This window comes from Pogoniulus pusillus, chromosome 10 (assembly GCF_015220805.1).
Source record: "Pogoniulus pusillus isolate bPogPus1 chromosome 10, bPogPus1.pri, whole genome shotgun sequence".
NCBI classification, from domain to species: domain Eukaryota; kingdom Metazoa; phylum Chordata; class Aves; order Piciformes; family Lybiidae; genus Pogoniulus; species Pogoniulus pusillus.
The window spans coordinates 5,099,056-5,123,448 of NC_087273.1; the positions used below are offsets into that span (position 1 = coordinate 5,099,056).

Below are 24,393 nucleotides of genomic sequence, written 5' to 3' on the forward strand. Positions count from 1 at the left end.
CCAATCCCAGACCACTCTTGCAGCAAAGATATCTTTTCTCATCTCCAACCTAACCCTCCCCTGGCACAATTTCAGGACATTTCCTCTTCTCCTATCACCTGAGATTAGGGAGAAGAGACAAATCTCCACCTGGCTCCAGCCTCCATTCACCAAGTTGTAGAGAGGAATGAGGTCTCCCTTCAACCTCTCTTCCTCTGGACTAAACAACCACAGTCCCCTGCCCCAGCTTTCTGCTTCTTTGCAGCTTTTATAACAAAGATCCTGCTCTGCACAAAGCCACTGCCCTCAGCTCCTGGTGAAGTGTCTCAGAGCTGCCTCCCCTCAGCATTGCTGCTCTGTTGTATGCCCTTTGCCCTTCTCTCTTGGCAGAGCAGGTTGTCTTCATTTGCCCCAGAAGCCACATCCTGCACACAGGTCAACCAAAGCAGGATAAAGCCTCAAAGTCCTTCCAACACTGTCACTAAAGTCATTCTACCTTAACCAAAGGTAAAAAACTAAAAGGTAGGCAAGGGTTAAAAGCATTTCCACGTGGGATGGAGCACGGTTGAAGGGACAGACACAAGGAACTGATTTTTACAGCCACAGAAGGACAACGGCGATTTCCTCTTAAGCCTCCTTCCTTGTTGGTCCTTAAAACTGGGTATCACACACTGTTATCAACAAACCTATCAAAAAAAGAGGCTGAAAAGTGTCCTGAGAAGAGCTACAAGAACGACTCAGAGGCCTGGCTGCCCTGCCAAGTGAGGAAAAGCTGAGAGTTGGGTTTGGTCAATCTGGAGAAGAGAAGGCTGAGGGGAGACCTCATCATGGACCAGCACAGAAAGAGACTGCCAGCAGCATGGAGACTTTCTATGGACAAGGAGCCCCATGGCACAGACAAGGGGTGATGGGGACAAGTTCCTGCTGGGGAGATTCCCTTTGGGCTCCAGAAGAAAAGGTTTCCCCATCAGCACAGCCAGACACTGGAACCATCTCCCAAGGGAAGCAGAGGAGTCCCCTCCAGGTGACAGTTTGGTGCTCAGCTGGGCCAGCTCATCACAACTCTGCTGTGAGCTAGAAAGATTGGAGCAGAGGATCTTTGAGGTCCCTTCCAAGCTGGGATTCAGTAAGTGGTGTGAGGTCCCTTGTGCTTGTGCTCTCTGCACAGCCATTTCCCTGAGAGTCAGCAGCACCACAGTTGAAACCTCTGTCCTTTTGCTCAGGGCAGCCAACATCCTGTGACCAAAAGAAGAATGAGAGCCACCTTAACTCTGCATGCTGCCTCTTCACTAAGCTTCCACTTAATAGGCTTTGCACCCGCAGCCTGCAAGCAGGATCTGTCCCTTTCCTGCGTGACAGCAGGTCACACAGCAGCTCTGCTGTGCCATCAGCACACTGTGCTCTGTCTGATCCTTGCTTTTCACCGGACAGAAATGGCCACAGCCAGACAAGTGCATTAAAACTGGGATTACACAAAGGTAGCCAGACAGAGACTTTGTGTCCACAACCCCCAATGTATTCATCTCTGCTTTGCCTTCCCAAAAATAGCCCTTTGGAGGGAACTGAGGCTTTCAGAGCTTGCTCGTTTCCTTTTTCACCACTTTTGAAAAGACTCCCTCATCCATAAGCTTTTGCTGCTTTCAGCAACTTGCAGGTCAAAAAGCAGAAGGCAAACTGACAAAGGAAGCCTGACCTAGATCTTGGAGGGGGACATCTTGGCTGTGCACGCTTATCTAATCAAAAGAAATGGTGCACATCAAAGGGTGCTTGGAGTTCGTGACCTCTGCTTCTGCCTCCTCAGTAGCTTCTCGCTCAGAATCACTGAATTTAAAATTTCACTGCCTCGTTTTCTTCTTTCTGCTAAACCCAAAAACCAACCCCAAAAAAAGCTATTAAGAATATTTTCTGACCTCACAGGGGAGACAGAGCACTTCAGTTAATTACATCTTCTAAGGACTTGAAGATCACCCCATGAAGGGCTTGATGGGAATGCAAAGTGCGTCACAAAGCCAGAACCTAACACAAAGGTCACACCTGGAGTGAAGGGAGTCAGACAAAGGCTCCGTTTACACGTCAAGAAAGAAGTTGTCATTTAAATTACTACAATGTGCTTCCCCACCATACCTGAACTGGGAGTCTACTATACAGCAATCAGAGTGGTGACAGTCTCAGGTGCTGCTCTGTGACCCGGAAGGAAGGTATCCAAAGGTGATCTGCAATCACAGGCACCTGGCAGAAACTGGTAACTATAAATGTTGGTGTTTCATCTGCTTTGAGCTGTCAAAAGAAAGAACGAGAGCCCAAGGAAAAATGTCCCTCATGATCACTTCCCTGCTTCTGGCCAGGGCAGTGATTGTCCTCCTGTACTGTGCAGAGGTGAGGTCACACCTTGAGTACTGGGTTCAGTTCTCAAGCCAAGAAGGACATAGAGGAGCATGTCCAGAGAACGGCAGCAAAGTGCTGAAAGCTGAAGGAGAGATCTGGTGAGGAGCAACTGAGAAAGCTGGGGTCGTTTAGTGTGGAGGAGGCTGAAGGGAGGAGACCTCGTTGCTCTTTGCTGAAAGGTAGCAGCAGTGAGGTGGAGGTTGGGCTCTTCTCCCTAATATAAGGTGATAGGATGAGAGGAAATGGCCTGAAATTGTGCCAGGGGAGGGTTAGGTTGGAGATGAGGGAAAATTTCTTTGCTTCAAGAGTGGTCAAGGATTGGAAGAGGCTGCTCAGGGAGGTGGTGGAGTCTCCATCCCTGGAGGTGTTCAAGAAACCTGTGGCCATGGCACTTGGGGACATGGTTTAATGGCCTTGGTGGTAAGTCAATGAACTTAGAGTTGTTCTGGTTGGAGGACACTTGTAGGATTCTACTACTCACCACAGACTTCAAGCAAAAGCCTCTCTTAAGTTTTGGTGTTAAGAAATCAGTTCCTTTCAATACTTCAGAACCTGAAAGCTGAAAGTCTTTCAATACTTCAGAACCTGAAAGCCACTGCTGGGTTATTGTAAGGCTGAAGGACAGCACCTTCTGAGCTGCAAGGGGAGCCAACAGCATGCAGGGAGGGACAGGAGAAGGTGCACGCAAGGGCAGAGGAGAGGCCACTGAATTCTACGGCAGCAATCTGCAAGGTCAGCAGTAGATTTTGCTCCCAGGGCATTTCACACCCTCTACTCTGAAACAAGACAGCATGTACAGGACTCCAAACTTGCCAGCTGACCTGCTTGCATCACAAGTCAGGTCACGGCTCCGGGCAAATGCTTTACAGACCTCGATGTAATAATTACACAGCAGAGACTGCATCTCTGCACGCGAGCTCACCGCTGCCTCTGCACACTTCTGCCCACTGGCAGGATGCAAATGCAGTCAGGACCACAACTTGGCCAGAGGGCTGCCAGGTGAGGGTGACCTTCCCAGGAGAGCCTGGGTTACTCTTAGGCTTCACTCAGTAAACAACAGTCCCAGCAAGCACCTGCACTGCTCCTGGAGCGCTGGCCCAGCAAATGTTTATGACAGTTCCTCTGGGTGCCCTTAAAGCTAACAACATTTGTCATCTTCTCTGCCTCGAATCCTCACAGCATGGTTTCTTTCCTCTAGCACTCTTCCCTGCACTACGTGTGACCCTTGGGGTGTTAGGCCAGCTTTAGTTAGGCAGGAGAAGGAATGAAGCACTTTACACCTTGCCTGGTGAATCACACACCAAAGCACATCTCCGCAGTGGCCTCACACTCTTTTATGACCAGGCAGTGAATACTAAAGGTTGAAAGATCTCAATACCTTCTTTCTATTGCTCGACCTGGCAGCTTCCTTTGCTCCTAGGCAGCAGCCTCCCCATCATTTCCCTCAACCACAAGGCATGTATCAGGGAAAGGCAAAGCCAGCTGAGTACGTCCCAGTCTATCAGCACATCTTTGGGAAACCAAGACAAAGATAAGCTCATGTTCATCTGCTCCACTCAGCTGTCAATACTTCCATGCAGTAGGCTGTGGTTCAAGATTCCTTTTCTGCCAGCAATGGTCACCAAACAGCACATGTGCCACCTGCACAAGGCGTGCAACCTAACTTCTGCAGAGAGAGAGCAGTTCAGCTCCTACAGGCTGCAGAAAGGCAAACCACAGAATCCCAGCGTGGTGGGGGGGTTGGAAGGGACATCTGCAGATCAACTAGTCCAACCCTCCTGCCCAGGCAGGTTTGGAATCTCTCCAGACTCCACAGAGGAGACTCCAGTACCCTCACAGGAAAGTTTTAACTCCTGCTCCAGCAGAACCTCCCATGTCCTAGTTTGTATCCATTGCCCCTAGACCTATCCCTCAGCACCACTGCAGAGTCCAGCTCCACCCTCTTGCCCCCATCCTTTAGATATTGATGAGCATTGATAAGCTCTCTTCCCTTTCCAAGCACATAATACTTGTTTTTAACAAACATTCTTTGCTGTTTCCAGCTGCCTCACTTGGATTTATTGCTAAGTGTCAAATGCCAGTTCAGGTACCTGCTGGCATCCTTCTCATTCACAGAAGCTGGGCTTTTTATTCTTTCTATTTTTTGTGTACAAGTGAAGCCACTTCTTTACCCTGCTCCCATGTGGACTGGAAAGAGCACTGGTCAAAACAGCGACATGCAGAGATGGGGTCATCCAAAAACGACCCCCAAGAAGTAGCCAACAACAACATGAGTATCTCCAAGTTTGTCTTGGCTCCTTGACAAGCCACCAGTGACAGTGAGCTGCAGCCTTAACCAGCCTGCATGTTCTCAGAACTGCTACAGCAACTTTTCCCCCCCCAGGTCAGACACCCCTTCTAGTGACCACACCGTGGGGTGACCCCTGGGATGTTACCTGCAGAGACAAGCCTGATCCTGGCCAAGCAGAGAGCTGTCACAACAAGAGACATCTTCTGGCTGGGTAACCTGTAACCCGCTGGTGAGCGCTGCAGCAGCTGGTGCTCTGTGCCAGCCCCAGGGGAATGTGCACTGCTATCCAGCCTCACCTCAGGAGCCTTCCACCTTTTCCTGGGCTTAGGTGCCCGTGGCATATGGCCTGGAGACCTACAGTTCCATCCCCGGCACTGTGGCACCCACCCAGCAAGACAGAAATACCTCTGGGAGGCTGAAAATTGCATTAGTGGCTGCCCTGGCAGGAAGATTCATGGCTGTGTTTCCCAAAGCACCATTCCCACAGCCAGGCTTGCATTTGCACAAGGAGCTAAGAACTGCTCTGCATACCTGGGAAAGGAGATGGTTCTCAGATGCACAGAATCCTAGAAGGGTTTGGGTTGGAAGGGACTTCCAAAGCTCATACAGTCCAATCCCCTCTGCAGTCAGCAGGGACAACTAGATCAGGTTGCTCAGAGCCCTGTGCAGCCTCACCTTGAATATCTCCAGGGGTGGGACCTCAACCACCTCCCTGGGCAACCTATGGCAATGTTCCACCACCCTTCTGGTGCAGAACTTGCTCCTCACACTCAACCTCAATCTGCTCTGCTCTCATTTCAAACCACTGTCCCTCGTCCCATCACTGCAGGCCTTTGCAGCTTTCCTGTAGCCTCCTTCAGGTACTGGAAGGCTGCTCTAAGGTCTGCCTGGAGCCTTTTCTTCTGCACACTGAACAGCCCCAACTCTCTCAGCCTGCCCTCATGGCAGAGGTGCTCCAGCCCCCCAGTCATCTTCATGTTCAAGTTAAGCACCTCAGTAATCTGCTACCATCTGACATTCACAGACAGAAAAGTCAATTAGTGCATTTAATGATTTACGGATTAGAATGAGTTTGGGTTTCTATCAGACTTGGCTTAAGAGGGATGAGGTGGATTCAACAGAAAATAACTTTAATTAATAAGCTACTCCTAGTTTAAATTAGCTAATGAAGTTCAAGGGAAAAAAAAAAAAACCAACATAAAGCACAAACCCATGAAAAACCAGAATGGAGTTTCAAAGCTGCTCATTTATCTGCAAGTTACAGCTCTGCATTTAGGGCACATGAAAGAGAACGAATTTCAGACAGCCACAGAATGCTTTGGGCTGGAAGAGGTCTTTAAAAGTCATCTAGCCCAACCCCCCTGCGGTAAGCAAGGATATCCCCAACTAGATCAGGTTGCTCAGAGCCCCATCAAGCCTGACCTTGAACATCTCCAGAGGTGGCGCTTCCACCATGTCCGTGGCTAACCTGTTCTAGTGTTCCACCACCCTCCTTGGAAAGAGCTTCTTTTGGTAGCTGCTCATCCTCACCCACAGCTCCAAACCAAGATTTCTTTGAATTGGCACTGAAATGACAAACCCAGTGCAAGCTTCAGAGTCTGCTTTTGAGCTGCATCACCTGGATTTACAGCCTGCAAGACACACCAGGTGCAAAGCTTATGTGCAATCCATCACTTCTTGGTCCCAACTGCAACAATGGAGCCAGAAAGAAAATGCAGCTCCTTTAACTAGGATTTCTGTCCTATCCCTGAGCCTGCACACACATTAAAGTACAAGTTTAATTCCATTTTGGAAGGAGAGGGCAGGAGGCAACAGTAGGCCATCCGCAGAGCAGGGAAAGGGAGATCTGGGACTCTGAAGCTCCAGAATGCCACCACATGCCCTGTGGTATCACCTTCTCTGCTGTCTTCGGGGCATTGCAGGTGACAGCAGCACAGCACCTCACCCACTGATGGAGTTAAAAGGCTTAAGGGTCTGGGGGGAAGAGAATGAAAGGATTTTTAACCAAACCCTCTGTAAGCATATGGTCACTTCCCAGCAGCTCTCAGGAGCATTACAACTACCTCCTTACCTCTCCTACTGTGCAATCTGCACTACCAACAACCAACTGCTGCTATTTTGAGCTGTCTTTGAGCAGGGCAGTAGACAATGACTGTATATACTTGAGAATAACTGCAGTATTTCTGAGGTAATCATAGAATGGTTGAAAGGGAACTCAAAGATCATCTACTTCTAATCCCATCACGGGCAAGGACACCTTCCACTGCCCCAGCTTGCTCAAGGACTCGTCCAAATCAGCCTTGAACACCTCCAGGGAGGGGGCATCCACAACCTCTCCGGGCAAACTCTGCCAGTGTCTCACCATCCTCACTGGAAAGACTTTCTTCCCAATACCCAGTCTCAATCTGCCCCGTTCCAACAGTTTTGCTCTTACCTTGAGAGCTACGTGTCATTACAATACAAAGGTGCAAGAATACCCTGATGAGAAGACCCAGTTAGTCTCACAGCCTCCCTCCTGTGCCAAGGCTGACCTAGGCACAGGAGACAGCAGTCATGAGCTGTGACACTCACCTAAAAGGAATCAACAACGTGCACAAGTATCTTTGGTGTAAATATGGTACCAAGACATACTGGTGAGTACTTCCAGAATGCTTTGTGTGGCTCCTGCCCACTCAGAGTAACAGGAGGAGGAAGATTCGGCTCTCCTGAAACCCCACCTGTAGCACTGCCTCCAGTTCTGGTGCATCCAGCATAAGAGGTACATGGAACTGCTGGAGAGAGTCCAGGAGGCCACAAAGCTGATCAGAGGGATGGAGAAACTTCCCAATGGGGACAGGCTAGGGCTGCTCAGTCTGGAGAAGAGAAGGCTCCAGAGAGACCTTAGAGCAGTCTTCCAGTACCTGAAGGGATTACAGGAGAGCTGGGGAGGGACTTCTGACAAGGGCTGGGAATGCCAGCATGAATGACAGTGGCTTTAAGCAGAGAGAGAGGAGGTTGAGACTGAAGATGAGGAAGAAATTACTGAGAGTGAGGAGGGGGAGACACTGGCACAGATTGCCCAGGGAGGCTGTGGATGTCCCCTCCCTGGAGCTGTTCAAGGCCAGGCTGGATGAGAAGGAGGTGTCCCTGCCCATACAAGGGGGATTGAAACGGGATGATCTTTAAGGTCTCTTCAAACTCAACCCAATGATAAAGTGCTGACTGTGAAACATTCAGCCACCCTTTCCAGCGGTATTTCAACTTGAATAGTTGAGTATTTTTTTAAACAAGCCCTCAAGTATGAACTATCTAATCCCAAATGAACAGGACTTGTTAGCTGTTTCAGCTCATGCAGACCTACACCTACACACATGCTTCTCTGCTTGTCCCCTCTGCACTGCTCACACACAAACGAAAACAGCTAGCAGGAACACACTGAAAACTTGGTCATGGAGCTGCCACTTCACAGCTAGCAGGAACACACTGAAAACTTGGTCATGGAGCTGCCACTTCACAGCTAGCAGGAACACACTGAAAACTTGGTCATGGAGCTGCCACTTCACAGCTAGCAGGAACACACTGAAAACTTGGTCATGGAGCTGCCACTTCACAGCTAGCAGGAACACACTGAAAACTTGGTCATGGAGCTGCCACTCCACAGCTAGCAGGAACACACTGAAAACTTGGTCATGGAGCTGCCACTTCACAGCTAGCAGGAACACACTGAAAACTTGGTCATGGAGCTGCCACTTCACAGCTAGCAGGAACACACTGAAAACTTGGTCATGGAGCTGCCACTTCACAGCTAGCAGGAACACACTGAAAACTTGGTTATGGAGCTGCCACTTCACAGCTAGCAGGAACACACTGAAAACTTGGTTATGGAGCTGCCACTTCACAGCTAGCAGGAACACACTGAAAACTGGGGTCGTGGAACTGCCACTTCACCTTTACAAATACACCTAAACCTCAGCTGGAGCAGAGAACACAGCAAGAACTGTGCAAGAGCTGTGCACTTTGGTGCTACCCAACTGTAGTACACAGAGCAGGCTGCAGCAGCTCAGCCTGCTGAAAGCCAGGCAGGATCTTTAAACACAAGAGTTCATGGGAATTCAGCAGTTTCCCTTCCTTCTATTCTCTGCCAAATAACTCAAAAGAGGAGGCACGTTGTGCTATTTTAAGATAATGGTATCACTAGGGGTGAAACACAAGCAGTTATTTTAAAGCACAGCAATGCAGCAGCTCAACTGCAGCGGGGCTCACCCCCAAGCTTGGATCTTAGTCTGAAACAAGGAATCTGCAAGCTCTGCACAGCCCAGTTAAATAAAACAAAAGGCAGAAAACACAAGACAGCAAAGCCCTGGCCAGCTACCCAAGCTCTGCTCCACATTCAAAAGTTTCCTTGAATCAGTCCAGCTGCTGCTCCAGCACCCAGGGAGAGCCGGGAGCTCCTGTGTGACCCGCAGGCTGGAAGTCTCTCTTCAAGCAAGGCAGACTTGAAGCAGTTGTTAGGCAGCAGCAGCAGCTCTTGTGAGCTGCGAGGCGGCGGGCAGGATGCTGCCCAGATCCCGCGGCTGCTCCCCCCAAGCAGCACCACGGCAGGCTGTGGCACATCACATGGAGCTAAACCTCAAGCGTCCACCTCTCGCCCGGCAGGAGCAGGCGCTGGCAGCGGCAGGGTCAGCTGTGGCACGACGGCCAAGCGCCGCGGTCACCTCTCCCAGGCTCCCGCTCTCTGCTGACTGGCGGCAGCCTCTGCCTCTGACCGCACTGCCCAGGAATGGCAACCACCTCACCCCGCGGGGCACCCAACGCCCTTAAACTCCCGGGCCCGGCTTCCTTCACGTGGGACTGACCTGCAGGAAGCAGCGCGGTGGGGACGGGCGGAGGTCAGCAGAGCTGCCAGCGGGAGCCCGGGACGCGGCCGGCACCGCGCGTAGGGACGCGCACACTGCCGCCGGGCGGCCGCGGAGCCTGCCGGCCAACCTCCGCCCCCCGCCGCCGCAGATCAAATCCTCCGCAGCCGCTGGCCGCTCGCAGGCAGGCAGGCTTCTCGCTTTTCCAAGTTGATAGAGTCAGCAGAGAGGAATGGACTCCAGGGCTTGTGTCGGGCTGCTCACCCGGGCAGGGGAACGGCCGCGTCTCTTGAAAAGCGAGCGCCTTCCCTTCGGGCAACTTAGTTCTGCTTCGCTGTTGTCACTTCCTAACCGACCCAGCACCCTCTGAAATCCCAGAAAAGGCTAGGAAAGGCACAGAGATGATTTAAAAGCTGACGGTTGGGACAGGAATTCATGGAATGAAATCTTTAAGGGCAGGAGCAGATAGAGCCCCAGCCAGGCAGCTAACGCCTTGGTGCCCCGTCTCTGACCAGTAAATCCACTTCGGGGGCAGAGCAAAGGTTAGCAGATGATTTAAAGTACCTGCTGAGGCTGCGTGCTCCTCCTCATCAGCTGCGAGTCCCCGCTGGAGCCAGCAAGCTGCCGCCCCTCGTCCTCCTGCCTCTGCCAGCAGACCCTTCACAATCACAATGTCGCCGTTCCCCAGGCCTTACAATCAAGTGGTTTGTTGTAAGAGAACTAAAAATAGTGCTGAATTTTTCACCGAAGCACTTGCTTGAGTGAGCTATTAAATATAGTCCTGCTGCAAGTACAGCCTGGAAGGACTTCTTTTCAAAAGGTATTTCTTTTAAGACAGCACAAACCCAGCCCTGTTTCTGACCACTAAAAGACAAAACCGAGTGGAGTTGTTTTAATAATATCCTCAGGGAAAGAGTGAGTCACTTAAGCTGCTTTTATGATAAAAGATCCCTGGAGGAAGTCTATCTCCTCGGTAGTCTCCAAGCTGCTCAGAGATCCATATGCCTCCCCCCTCCTCCTCCTCCTCGGTAAACAAAGTTTCACGTTGTTGGTTTGTTTGGGTGGGTTTTTTCCTGCATTTTGGGGGGTTTGTTTGTAATACTTCCAACACCTGTTTCCACGGCAGAGTTACTGCTGGCATGGGAAACAGAGCAGGGGTCCATCCTGGCTAACACCTCCAGAGGATGCCCAACACCAGCATCTGCCCTGCAGGGCTGTTAAGAAGGTCCACAGAAGAGAGTACCAAGTGGCCCAGGAGGACACTGCACAGGAAAGTTCATGGCAGAGGTTGGCAAGTTCAGGAACAAAAACAACAACAAAAAAGGCAGCCTCGGGAGTGTCCTCGCTGACTGCAGGGGGGTTGGACTAGACGACCTCTGGAGGTCTCTTCCAATCCAGAGCATTCCAGGGATCTATTTTTGCAAAGCTTTCTATTACTGCGGCTTGAAACCAATCACTGAAGGCTGCAAAAACTGTCATTCAAGATGCAGGTGTCAGCACTGCTGCCAGAGCCCAAACTGGATCCCAGAAGCAGATTTAGATCCAGTCAGCACACACCAGATTCAGGCATGTCCACGCTGTGGCACCAAGGGGGATAAGGCAAGAAACAAGAAGGTGAAGGTCTGGGTTGGAAGGGACCTTAAAGATCATCCTGTGATGGCTGCCAACAACCTGTGGCAGTTTAGAAAGCTGGTAAAGCCACAAGCATTCCTCCTGGAAGCACCTGACAACAAACCAAGATGTCTAGACCACAAGAGCCTAGAGCACAAGCCTTCTGAGGAGCAGCTGAGGGAACTGGGGTTGTTTAGCCTGGAAAAAAGGAGGCTGAAGGGAGACCTCCTCAATCTCTGCAACTCCCTCAAAGGTTGTATTTATAGAGAGAAGGAGCACAAACAGAGCACAAAGTTCTCACTAATTCGGCCTCACTTCACCATCTGTTACTTCCCACGAGTTGACTCTAATGAGAAACTACTTCAAAACACACTTGAAGGCCAGCTGCAGACAGTGAAGTCACCAGAGGGGATTATTCCCCTCCCAGTACATCACATCCCAGTGCTGCCCAGCTCCTTCCCCTACTGACATCAGGAGGAAAGCTGCCGTTAGTGTGAAGGCAGCCCTGGAATGAGCCCTGGCAACTTACAGCCACCTTCAGTGTCCCACCCAGAACTGCTTTTCTCAGTAACTCACAGCTCCCTGCCCAGTCAGAAGGGCAATGAGAGAGCTACCAACACTGCCTGGCACGAGCAGCCAGCTTTCAGCAGCTGCTACTGCTGTAGTGCATTCATCTATGGATCAGGGGTCTCGAGCACCTCTGCTATGAGGACAGGCTGAGGGAGCTGGGGCTGTTCAGCCTGGAGAAGAGAAGGCTCTGGGGAGATCTAGTAACAACCTTCCAGTACTTGAAAGGGCTACAAGAATGCAGAGACTCTTTGCAAAGACCTGCAGTGACAGGATGAGAGACAATGGCTTCAAAGCAGAGCAGAACAGATTTAGATTGGATGTTAGGAACAAGTTCTGCACCAGGAGGATGCTGGAACACTGCAACAGGTTGCTCATGGAGGTGGCTGATGCTATGAACTCAAATAAACCCCTAACAAGCACAATGTTTAAAACCTATTCAAGTACCCAAATTACAGCCTGGAGTCTTCACACTGTAAAATCAAAAGAGTGAGTTTCACTTAGGCTGCCTTACCCTTTTTGGAGGGTAGGGCTTTGTAAAAACAGTTTCTAAAGCACAGGAGTTAGGGCTCCTGCCCAAGCACAGCAATAGAAGCTAACCCCATTTCTCTGTGTGAATGGTGAATGCTCACCTCAGCAAGTCAACAGCCTCACAAGGTGCACAGCATCAAACAGCACACAATCCCAGAATGGGTTGGATTAGAAGGGACCTACAAGATCATCCAGTTCCAACTCCTCTGCCATAAGCAGGAACACTTTCCACTAGACCAGCTTGCTCAAGGCCTCAAGATCAGGCTCTCCTCTTCTGGTGTCCTTCAATTAAAAACACACCATGACCAGCCTGCCTACTCTGCCTGCAGTTCCTAGCAGTGGCAAGAACCTCTCTCTGCTCCCTTTGTTGGCTCACACTTCTGCTCTTTACTTGCACCAGGGAATGTTTAGAACAATGTTCTGTAAACAGCACGTGTCTGTGTCTGCGCCAGCACAGAGGGGCTGCAGCCCTCACGTTTTGGGCTTGGCTTGACACCAGGCCAGCTGGGCAGAGAGCAGCTGTGTGTAGGTGGGCAAGGGACACAGGGAAGGACAGCGAGATGGGAAACTTACCGACTTCGCCGCCTGCAAATGTCAGGATCCCAACTGCAGCTCCCTGCATCCAGACGGTTTAGCAAGTTTTCCTCTGCTCCTGCCTGGCTGAGATGAGGGAGACTATTTTGCTGGATGTGTTATCTTCCTCCCTTTTCCTATCACCAGCAATAAATTCTATTTCTCAGCTGCTGAAACAAATGGCTTAGCAATTCCTGCTCCACTTCTAAATTCCAAGGTCTGACGCTTAAAGTATTTGCTTTACGTTTCCAACATCCCAATGAAATGATCCTTCATTATTACTGGAGAGACTGTAACTGAGCACACTGGGATTAATTTTAATACTTCATGTGACTTCAGAAAGCAAATTTTTTTCCCAAGTGCATGCCTAAATGAGACTGAAGCCTCCCTTCTGTTTTAGTAGCGTAAGGCAGGAACGTTTTCACAAGTGCCAGCTGGGCTACACCCATGCAAAAGAGGCAGCAACACCCAAAATGTGAACAGTGAGGATCAGACAGTGCTGTAAATCTATCTGCCCAGCACAGCCCTTGTGGTTTGTGACACATGGTTAATAATATGATCACACAGAAATTCAAGCATGAGGTAAGAAGGAAGACAGCTAAGGAGTGTGGATACAGAATACCACTGAGAGGAGTCTTTAAAATACCCATCGACCCCCAACTGCTTTGGGGTTTTAGTGTGACGTGGACACTCTGGGCTCTTTTTAAAAAGCTCCCAGAAAACCTAGGGATGTCCTGATTTCCAGGCCTTCCAATAGTGAAGGGGGCCTACAAAAAACCTGGGGAAGGACTTTTCAGGATATCAGGCAGTGACAGGGCTAGGGGGAATGGAGCGAAGCTGGAGATGGGTAGGTTCAGGCTGGATGTGAGGGGGAAGTCGTTCAGCATGAGAGTGGTGAGAGCCTGGAATGGGTTGCCCAGGGAGGTGGTTGAGGCCCCATGGCTGGAGGTGTTTAAGGCCAGGCTGGCTGAGGCTGTGGCCAGCCTGATCTAGGGTAGGGTGTCTCTGGGCATGGCAGGGGGGTTGGAACTGGCTGATCCTTGTGGTCCCTTGCAACCCTGACTGATCCTATGATTCTATGAGATTGGGGGTTGCCCTCCATGTATCAGCAAGTTTCTCACTTTCAATAAAAACAACTCCAAGCGTTGCAAGCAAAGCTGTCAACTTCGCCTTCAAAGTGACTCCAATCAGCATTACAGTGATAGGCATCTCTAGACATTCCCAGGAGGAGCTGGATTGTTCTTTTGATTACTCTGCTGGACAAAAACTGTCTGTGGGTAGGTGAAGAGTCAGCCACGTGCACAACCCTGACTGCAAACTAAAGGAGACAAGATTCCAACCAGAGAAAATAAGTCAGGCACAAAAATGATTTCCTCTGAGACGCAGATGCAGCATCTGGCTTTGCATATTCTAACGCAGGAATAAATCTTCCCAAGCACTCTCCTCCTTCCAACCTCGCTGCAGTATGAAATCTGAGGGGTAAGTAATGAGCCCTTCTCCACATCTTTCTGCAGCTGGGAGTTGAGCTAGTTCTATTCAGGCAGCCTACAGGGCTGCCCCAGTAAGTCTGAGTATGACCTGCTGATACCTCTGCATGGGCTTCTGGCAGCTGTGCCATGTGAAGGACTCTCAGCTGCACAACCGTTTTAACTTGCCCAACACTTTAGGCTGCTGTCCTGCCTTGCAGCTTAGAGAAGTCCTTTCCAAGAGGAAGGTCACAAGAAGGAGCTGCCAAAATAGGCTACTTTTCAATGAGCTTACTCCTGAGGGGAAGGGGAGGCATGAGGAATGTCATAGCAGGTTTGGAAGAAAACATCAGGAAAGAAAATCCTTGTGCTGTCACAATCTGTAAGGACAAGGTCTTTCTCTGTGTTACAGCACCTCAGCTTGGAAGGGTCCCCAGGGATCCACTGCTCCAATCTTTCTAGCTCACAGCAGAGTTGCAATCAGCTGGTCCAGCACCCCAGCAAGCTGAGCGCCAAACTGTCACCTGGAGGGGACTCCTCTGCTTCCCTTGGGAGATGGTTCCAGTGTCTGGCTGTGCTCATGGGGAAAACTTTTCTTCTAGAGCCCACAGGGTATTTCCCCAGCAGGAACTTGTCCCCATCACCCCTTGTCTGTGCCATGGGGCTCCTTGTCCAAAGAGAGTCTCCATGCTGCTGGCAGTCTCTTTCTGTGCTGGTCCATGATGAGAAGGTCTCCCCTCAGCCTTCTCTTCTCCAGGCTGACCAAACCCAACTCTCAGCCTTTCCTCACGTGGCAGGGCTGCCAGCACTCCAATCATTCTGACTGCCCTGTTGGTATCTGTTTGTTACACTTCAAGGCACAGGTTGATAAACACAAATTTACACATAAACTGTACTTCAGACCTTAACTCCCAGTTCTGCTGCTGGGAAAGGAGGCTGTTTGTGCGATGCCTCTGTCTTCTTGACATCAGCAAACACCAGCTGCTATGTGCTTGGTTTAAAAAATGAGTAAACAAAACCTTTTTAATGAAGTGGGGAATTCAGAAAGCTTAGATGTGGATTAGAGGGTCTGGAGAACAGGGCTGGAGAGGAGCAGCTGAGGGAGCTGGGGGGTGTTCAGTGTGGAGAAGAGGAGGCTGAGGGGAGGCCTCATTGCTCTGTCCAACTGCCTGCAAGGAGAGCAGAGCGAGATGAGCGATCGTCTCTTCTCTCTAGTGGCAACTAATAGAAAGAAGACTAAATGGCCTGAAGTTGCACCAGGGGAGGGTTAGGTTGGGCATTAGAAGAAACTTCTTCCCTGAAAGGGTTCTCAAAGCCTGGCACAGGTTGCCCAAGGAGGTGGTTGGATGCCCATCCCTAGATCTCTTTCAAAGAGGCAGAGCTGTGGTGCTAAGGGCTACGGTTTAGCCCCAGCCTTGGTAGACTTAGAGAATGGTTAGACTAGAGTATCTTAAGAGGGTTTTCCCAATCAAAATAACTCTATGAACCTATAAGCAACATCTTTTAACATCAGCTCATGTACCACAGGAGAAAAATGATCTTACTCAGAGGTAAGAGTGTTGGCAGCCAGGTAAGTAGCTACCTGAGCTTAACTAAGTCAATACCATGACAGCAGTACCAGCTCCCAAAAGGCTTCATCTGTTCACCAGCTACTTCAACTCTGTCTCAAAGGGGTGCCTAATTCAAGTAAGACACCAACCACAATGCTGCTTCAGCAGAACAGCACATTCCAAAATCTTAAACCAAATGGATTCCAGTTTAAAATTATCAATTGATTTCCCTCCTGGCCTTCCTGGGAGCTAAACCTGCCTAACACAATTAAACTGAATAAAGATTTTCTCTGAAGCTAGAAGAGTCTTTTATTTGTAGCTGCATCTGACCACTTTAAACATTCTGCTCAAATCAATCACAACTTGGAGGGATAACAAATACTAAAGCAGAAGCAGAATGCAACCAGCATATTAAGCACTTAAAGCACTGCAAAACTTCACTTATCCACTTCCCTGTGAGTTAAGAGCAATCTTCTCCTGAGCTGACATGTTGCTAGCAGGGGATTATCAGATGAACAATATGAGTTTTTCTTCCTCTCCATTTCATGGCTGCTGTAGCCTGTCTAAAGCTCTCACCAGCAGTGGTTGTAGCACAGCCATCTGTCTGTTTCTGCACAAATTGGTTGTGCACAATTACCTGTTTGCACAGCAGCACTGCACAGGCTGCCCTGGTACCCTGCCACTTAAAATGAAGGCTGTTGTTGGTTCTATCTGCCCAGCATCAGCCTTTGTCTCCTCACCAGCCATACCAACCTCACACCCAGAGGAGCAGGAGGAGCTGGCAAAGACACAACATCAGCCATGAGGATTTAGTTTAAGTCACATCTTAAGTATTTCTTAATCTGTGTTCCACAACTATCTGTTGACTGCAAGGTTATGAACATGAACCAGGGCAATCCCATGCACAAATCCAGGCTGGGTGAGGAGTGGCTCAAGAGCAGTCTGGCAGAGAAGGCCTTGGGGGTGTCGGCTGGCTTCCCAGGAGCCAGCACTGGTCACTGGCAGCCCAGCAGGCAGCTGTGTGCTGGCTGCATCCAAAGCAGGGAAAGCAGCAGCACAGGGAGGGGATTCTGCCCCTCTGCTCCGCTCAGACCACACCTGCCGCACTGCCTCCAGTTCTGGTGCCCCCAGCACAAGAAGGACATGGAACTGTTGGAGAGGGTGTAGAGGAGGCCATAAAGATATTAGAGGGCTGGAGAACTTCCCTGTGGGAACAGGCTGGAAGAGTTAGTGCTGTTCAGCCTGGAGAAGAGAAGGCTCCAGGGAGGCCTTAGAGCAGACTTCCAGCACCTGAAGGGGCTCCAGGAGATCTGGGGAGAGACTTCTGACAAGAGCTGGAAGTTACAGGATTAGAAGGAACAGATTTAAGTTTGAAGAAAGGAGATTTAGACTGGAAATGAGAAAGAAATTATTAACAGTGAGGGTGGTAAGACACTGGCACAGGTTGCCCAGGGAGGTCATGGATGCCCCCTCCCTGGGGTGTTCAAGGCCAGGTTGGATGAGGCCTTGAGCAACCTGGGCTAGTGGGAGGTCTAGTGGGAGACAGTCCTGCTCATGTTCCCTGCAGTTGGAACTGGATGATCTTTAAGGCTCCTTCCAACCTAAACCATTCTGTGATTTTATAACTGAGGTTTAATGAAGGTAAAAATTTTCATATACCTTGTGCTACCTGAAATCTACAGCAGCAGCTGTGGCTGGCACTGTACAGCCATGCATTAGTGAAGGAAGAGTGAACAGTAAAGCCAGAGCATAAAAGAAAAATGACACAGCTCAGAAGTGAGATGCTGCAATATTCATCTTCTTACAGAGACTTACAGCCAGGCATCAGCTCAGTGATCACAGAAACATAGACTCACAGAAGTGTTTTGGTTGGAAGAGCCTCCTAAGATCATTGAGTCCAACCATCAACCTAACACCACCGTGGCCATTAAACTATGCCCTCAAGTACCGTGGCCACGTGCTTATTGAATAGCAGTGCCCAAGATCAAATGAGGCATTGGTGATGTATAGCCCCAATCTAAGGAGCTGGGGAAGAGAACTGCAAACATAACCCACCCATATGGCATGAGCTTATTAAAGTTTAACACATCAGGCTGCTCAGTTAATTAAACCCCTTTCCTCTCCCTGGTTAATGGCAGCCTGGTACAGCAGAAGTGGCACTACAACAGATGTTGGGAAAGTTGTCAAAGCTGCAGGATGATTGCTTTGACCACGGTGCCTTTTGAAGGACTTATCTGTTTGCATCCCTACTGCTCTCCCACATCAAATGTGGGAAATCTCACCTCTCCTCCAGCTGCTCTACACAACTGCAGCAGCCAAGTTTGTTGGTGAACACAATTTGCTTTGAAAAAACTCCATGTGGTTATAGACTGCCCATTCAAAGCATCAAGAGCAAACCTTGCCTGATGGAAGCCATGCCTTCACTGGAAACAGGCCTGTCTCCACATCTGCTTTCATCTTAGCTCTCAAAGATTCCCATGGAAAACAGCAGTCATGAGTTTGGATAGAAATAAGAACCTGGAGATCAGCTTGGGCAAGACAAGGGAAGGCCTGCATCATAACCTGAGAGACCTGGGGCTGCTTAGTCTGCAGAAGAGAAAGCTGAGAGGGAATCTTATCAGTATTTATAAAACCTGAAGGGTGGGGGGCAAGAAGCAGGGGCCAGGCTCTGCTCAGTGGTGTCCTGTGACATGACAAGGAGCAGTGGGCACAAACTGCAAGCCAGGAGATCCTACCTCAACGTAAGGAGAAACTTGTTTGATGTGAGGGTGCTGGAGCCTTGAGGCAGGCTGCCCAGAGAGGCTGTGCAACCTCCTATGGAGACTTTCAAATCCACCTAGATGTGTTCCTGGGTGACCTGCCCTGAGTGATCCTGCTCTGGCAGAGGGAGTTGGACTCAATGATCTCCAGAGGTCCCTTCCAGCCCCTACCATTCTGAGAAACAATCCCAAACCACTCAGGATTTATTACAGTGTTAGGCTCATTACTTTCACAGATGCACTTTTGATAGCTTGGATTCCAAGATTCAGCAATTTGAGTGGAAAGAATTCCTAACAAGCCGTGGGAACTGCTGGATTTGCAGCTATGAAGCACAGGCATGAGAAAAGATGTTTTGCTCTGCAGTGACAAGGAGTTCAAGGTATTGTACCAACCAAAATCTGGCTAATATTGCTCTCAAACCCAGCAGTTTTGGTGCAGCCTCCAATAAATGGAAGACATTTGAGGGGACAAAAAAAAAATCCACTTCCCTCCCTCTTTGGAGAGGAAAAATAAAAGGCACCTAAAAAACCCTGTGCTTCTGACTGCCCACCAGAAGTCACAACTCAGTTAGCATATTGTTATTTTTTAATTCCAAGCAGCCCAAGTGTCTGATTTCCCCTGAATGTTTCTGCTAAGAGGAGCATCTGAACATTTGCTCTTCGGGGTGTAGAGTGGCAGCTGCTGATCACTGAACTGCTGCCACGTAGCCTGACAGCCTCACTGCAACAGGGCAGTGCTTACAGCCACACAAACCACCCTTTTCTTCTCACACATATTTAATTCTATTGAATTAGTTACAACTAAGGGACAAAAGGCAGAACCAAAATAGATATATGACTAAGCATGGTCTTTCTCGTACCCCAGATGGAAAACTTGGGGCTGTTGAGCAACAGCTGGATGAAGATGAGCCCTGGGTGATCAAGTGGGCAAGAAGGCCACCAGCATCCTGGCTTGGATCAGCAATGGTGTGGCCAGGAGCAGGGAAGTGACTATGCCCTTGGACTCAGCACTGGGGAGGCCACAACTTGAGTACCAGGTTGAGCTTTGGGCCCTCACTCCAGAAAAGACATCGAGGAGCTGGAGTGTGTCCAGAGAAGGGCGACAAAGCTGGGGCAGGGTCTGGAAAACAGGGCTGGGAAGGAGCAGCAAAGTTGTTCTGAGGAAAGGAGGCTGAGGGCAGACCTTCTGGCTGTCTACAACTGCCTGAAAGGAGGCTGCAGTAAGGTGAGGGTTGGCAGGAGTAAGGTGAGGGGATGAAAGGAAATGGCCTCAAGTTGCACCAGGGGAGGTTCAGGTTGGACATTAGAAGCTTTTTGACTAAAAGGGTTCTTAAAAGGCTGGCACAGGCTGCCCAGGGAGGTGGCAGAATGCCCATTACTGGAGGTGTTTGAAAGAGGCAGAGCTGTGGTGCTGAGGGCCATGGTTTAGACCCAGCCTTGGTAAAGTTAGAGAATGGTTGGGCTGGATGAACTTGAAGGACTTTTCCAAGCTAAACTATTCTATGTATGATTTTACCTGTTGCCTTCTTACACCCTAGTGTGCCTGTGCTAACTGTCAAAGCTCTGCACAAGGACAGCAACAAGGAGCACAAGTCTGGCACAGTTTTTTTTAATCAGCTAGAAAGAAACAGCATCATCATGCTAAGCTTTCTTTGAAGACTACCTATCCTGGTGGGCCAGCACCATAAGAACACAATGATCAGTCAGAGTCTCCCAGGAAAGGGAAGTAACAATAGGTGAGAGCCTCAGACTTCATGTTCTCTGCAATAACCTCTTCAGGTCCTCAGCTGTCTGATTAGAATCAGAATCACAGAATAGTCCGAGTTGGAAGGGACATCCAAAGCTCATTCAGCACAACCCCCTGCAGTCAGCAGAGACATCCTCCACTAGAGCAGGCTGCCCACAGCCCTGTCAGCCTCACCTTGAGCATCTCCAAGGACAGGGCCCCAACCACCTCTCTGGGCAACCTGTGACAGTGTTTCACTACCCTCACGGTGCAGAACTTATTCCTAAGATCCAATCTCAAGCTGCTTTTCCCTAGTTTGAAGCCATTGCCCTAGTCCTGTCTGTCCCTAGCTGAAATGACAGAAAGCTTTGTGCCCTCCAGCTGCTATTTGTGACTGATGTTAACCAGCACTGAACCACAAGCCAGAATAGAGGAGACATAAAAACATAGAAAGAAAAATCAAATTAAATGTAGCTGCAATTTCCAAATGATGAGGTCAGGAGGAGTAGGAAATCAGATTAATCTGTGGCTGTACAAAGGTTAAGGAGTGAGACTTCTCTTCCCACACTTGAAGGGGAAAAAAAAAGAAACAAGAAAATGGAAAGACTTTTCCAGGTCAGGGTTTGTTTACAGTTATTAGGATTAAAGGTCTGGGACTTATGGGAAAAATGTGTCTCCATGTGGATAGCTTCCTCTTTTTTTTGGACCAGCTTACTATGGGCTGCCATGGTTGCACCCATGACAGCCCCAGAGCTGAAGCAGTTCCGAGAACTACTGTGTCTTCTTTGGCTTTGGCAAGCTACAATCACAGACCGGGCTGGAAGGGATCTCACCCAGTCCAGCCCCCCTGCACTCAGCAGGGACATCCTCCACTAGGATCAGGTTGCCCACAGCCCTGTCCAGCCTCACCTGGAAGGTCTTCAGGGGTGGGGCCTCAAGCACCTCCCTGTGTGCCTCATGCACACGCACAAAGATGGCTTCAGATTTTTGGTGACTCTCAGACTCATGCTCTCTCAAGCCACCACAAACAGAAGTTCATGCACTTTGCAACTCTATAGGTGCAACCATCTGCTTTCTCAGATGGACACCTCCCTACTCCCATCTCTTGCATGAACACTAAGTCTGCAGGCAGGTGTGCTGACAGGTCCCCAGGGCAGAGAAAGCACTGACAAAGGGCTTGACAACTGGCACTTGTTTGAGAGGAAATGTAGCAAGTGACTCAATGAACAACTTCATGAGCCTAATTGCTGCTGACTCGACCTCCTGGACACGTGCATTACTCCTCTGCAGAATTCCCTTTTACATCCACATGCTAATTAAGAATAATAGAATCAACCAGGTTGGAAGAGACCTCCAAGATCTCATCCAGTTCAGCCTGGAGAAGAGAATGCTCCAGGGAGACCTTAGCGTAGCCTTCCAGTACCCAAAGGGGCTACAGGAGAGCTAGAGAGGGACATATGACAAGGGCTGGGAGCACCAGGATGAGGGAGAATGGTTTTGAGCTGGGAGAGGGGAGATTGAGAGTGGAGGTGAGGAAGAAATCCTTGACAGTGAGGGTGGTGGGACAATGGAACAGGGGAGATGTTCAACGCCAGGTTGGATGGAGCCTTGATCGAACTTGGTGGAAGGTGCCCCTGCCCATGGCAGTGGGGTTGGAATTAGGTGACCTTTAAGGTCCCTTCCACCCCAAATCATTCTGTGATTCTAAGATGGGACTTTATAGATGCATATCTAGAGATAGGGTAGTGTAAATCAAAGCCTCCCCACCTCAGAACAACTTATTTTAGGCTCTTGTCTTTCCTAAAGACAGACTACTAAGCCTGCATGGAGATTGATCATTACCATGGCAACTGCACCCCTGGAACAATTCCACCATCCCAAGCAGGCAACACTCGGAAACTTCTGCAACCTCAAATGAGGTTCCCAAACACCATGGCCAAAATTAAAAGAGCTACAGGCCACAAGAGAAAGACTCCTAAACATACTGAGCACCAAACACTCCATCCCCAGGGGCTCCCTGTCATGTACACTAACGAGGTCCTGCTGGAGTAGGCCCAGAGAAGGGCAACAAAGTGATGATGAGGAGTTGTTTAGTGTGGAGAAGCAGAGGCTGAGGGGAGATCACATTGCTGTCTGCAAGTCCCTTAAAGGAAGCTGGGGCCAAGTGGGAGTTAGTCTCTTCTCCCTAGTATAAGAGGACAGGACAAGAAGAAATGGTCTGAAATTGTGCCAGGGGAAGTTTAGGTTGAAGATTAGGAAAAATGTCTTTGCTGCAAGAGTGGTCAGAGATTGGAAGAGGTTGCCCAGGGCAGTTGGAGTTATCATCCCTGGTGGTGTTCAAGAAAGACACAGATATGGCACTTGGGGACGTGGTTTAATGGCCACGGTTGGACTTAGGGATCTTAGAGGTCTCTTCCCACCAAACCCAACTCACAATTCAATGTGAAACACTGCTCTACTGACTGCACCTTCAGAGTATGCTCTATCTTCAAGGAATTACCTCCATCTGCTGACATGCAGCTACTGAAGTGGATTACCTTGCTGCTCCTTAATGCTCTGATAGCTTCTGAGAACCACTGCCTGGCCAATGAGGAGTGCTGGGCACCTCTCTTTGGCAGAGGATTCTGCAGCTGCCTGTCTGATTCAAGCTGCACTGCACAACCCATGGGAGCCTGCTGCTGACTCGTGCCTCTAGGCTGCATTCCTCAGCTCCCAGACCTTTCTGTTTGCTTTTCATCGGCAGCAACAGCCTAAAGCAGTGGGAACTGCGGGAATTAGCTGCACTGTGTGAAAACACCATTTACACTCTTCAGGCCTCTCAGACAATATAAATTCCTTCCATGGATGCATGTTGCTAGCTAGCCCAAGCCTGGACACAGCACAGACCCAGAAGGATCCCTGAATACAAATGGAAATTCTCTCAGGCAGAAAGAGAAAGTCAGAGTAGAAGAAAGGAGGAAGGAACTGAGCTGCTGTGAGATTCAGGCTGCCTTACTTTGAAGGCAGCAAAAGAGCCCTTCAGTAGCTGTACTGGTGCAATAGCCAGTGTAAGCTTCTCCTTTGCCTCTTCCCCATGAGGCAAGACTTTCATTCCACTGCACGTGATATCAAAAGCCTGCTGTAAAAGCAGTCTGAGGAGACTCCCACTGGACTCCAGGAGAAAATGTTTCCCCATGAGCACAGACAGACATCGGAATCATCTCTCAAGGGAAAGAGTGGAGTCCTCTCCAGGTGACAGTTTGAGACTGAGCTTGCCAGGATGCTTGGCCAGCTCACTGCAACTGCACTGTGAGCTAGAAAGGTTGGAGCAGATGATTCTTGGGATCTCATCCAAGCTGACTTTCTGAGATTCTGTGTGACTAAGCCCCAGTATGTTTGTTTCACTTCCGTGCCTGCATCCCCAGCTACACAAATCTTTTGAGTTCCTGACTGCATCCTGAAACCATTATCTGCTGGGATATCAAAGAGATATCACAGTTGGTGAGTGCAAATATCCCATGAATGCAGCCTGGCTCACAGTCATCAGACAAGAAACCTCACATGGAATTAACCTTCCAGCCAGTGATGCTGGCTGAGTTCCTCTTTTATTTACTTTAAGTTAATGTAAAACCTTCAAACTGCTTTCAAATATTCATCTGTGGGGAAGTCCAAGTGTCCACCTGGCACTGCAGTTTGCAGCTATGGAGACTTTCTCCTCTAGAAATGAAAAATCTCCCTTCATCACCCTTAGGAAAACCTCCTGCACTAGACCATTCCTATTCCCACTTGCAAGAAACACCTGCTCTAGGTGGGACCAAGTTAGCATTTCAGTGGCACTGAAGAGAAATGCTTCTTCCCATGCTAGACCTTTTGCCTACGTTCTTCCTTCCAGAAATCAAATCCCATTTTCTGTCTGTCTCCTAAGGAGAAACGAGAAGCAGACACACTTGAAAGCATCTAAGAAATCAGATAATGACTCCCAACACCAATCATGCTCTGAGAAATATATTGGAGGTGGATGTTTGCCAGCTGCTGTCATACAGCGTTGCTGCTCTGAATAATAATGACTTTGAAGGTTAAGCCATTTCAGCCTGGAGAACAGAAGGCTGGAGCAGAAGGGGGGAACTTAGTGCAGCCTCTCA

General features: G+C 49.4%; 1 protein-coding gene across 8 annotated transcripts in view; it reads right to left on the minus strand.

Annotated features, from left to right (window-relative positions):
* The window catches only part of ARHGAP24 (Rho GTPase activating protein 24), a 184,241-nt gene that overhangs the window by 58,066 nt on the left and 101,782 nt on the right, over positions 1 to 24,393 (minus strand). Inside the window, exon 1 of one of the 8 annotated variants that reach the window (XM_064149597.1) lies at positions 10,054 to 10,073. The exons of 6 other annotated variants lie outside the window; for them this stretch is intronic. The gene's annotated coding sequence lies outside the window, so the exon portion shown is untranslated. Of the gene's footprint in view, positions 1 to 9,489; positions 9,515 to 10,053; positions 10,074 to 24,393 lie in introns of those variants that run through there. One more of the 8 variants, XM_064149595.1, reaches the window with a different exon arrangement.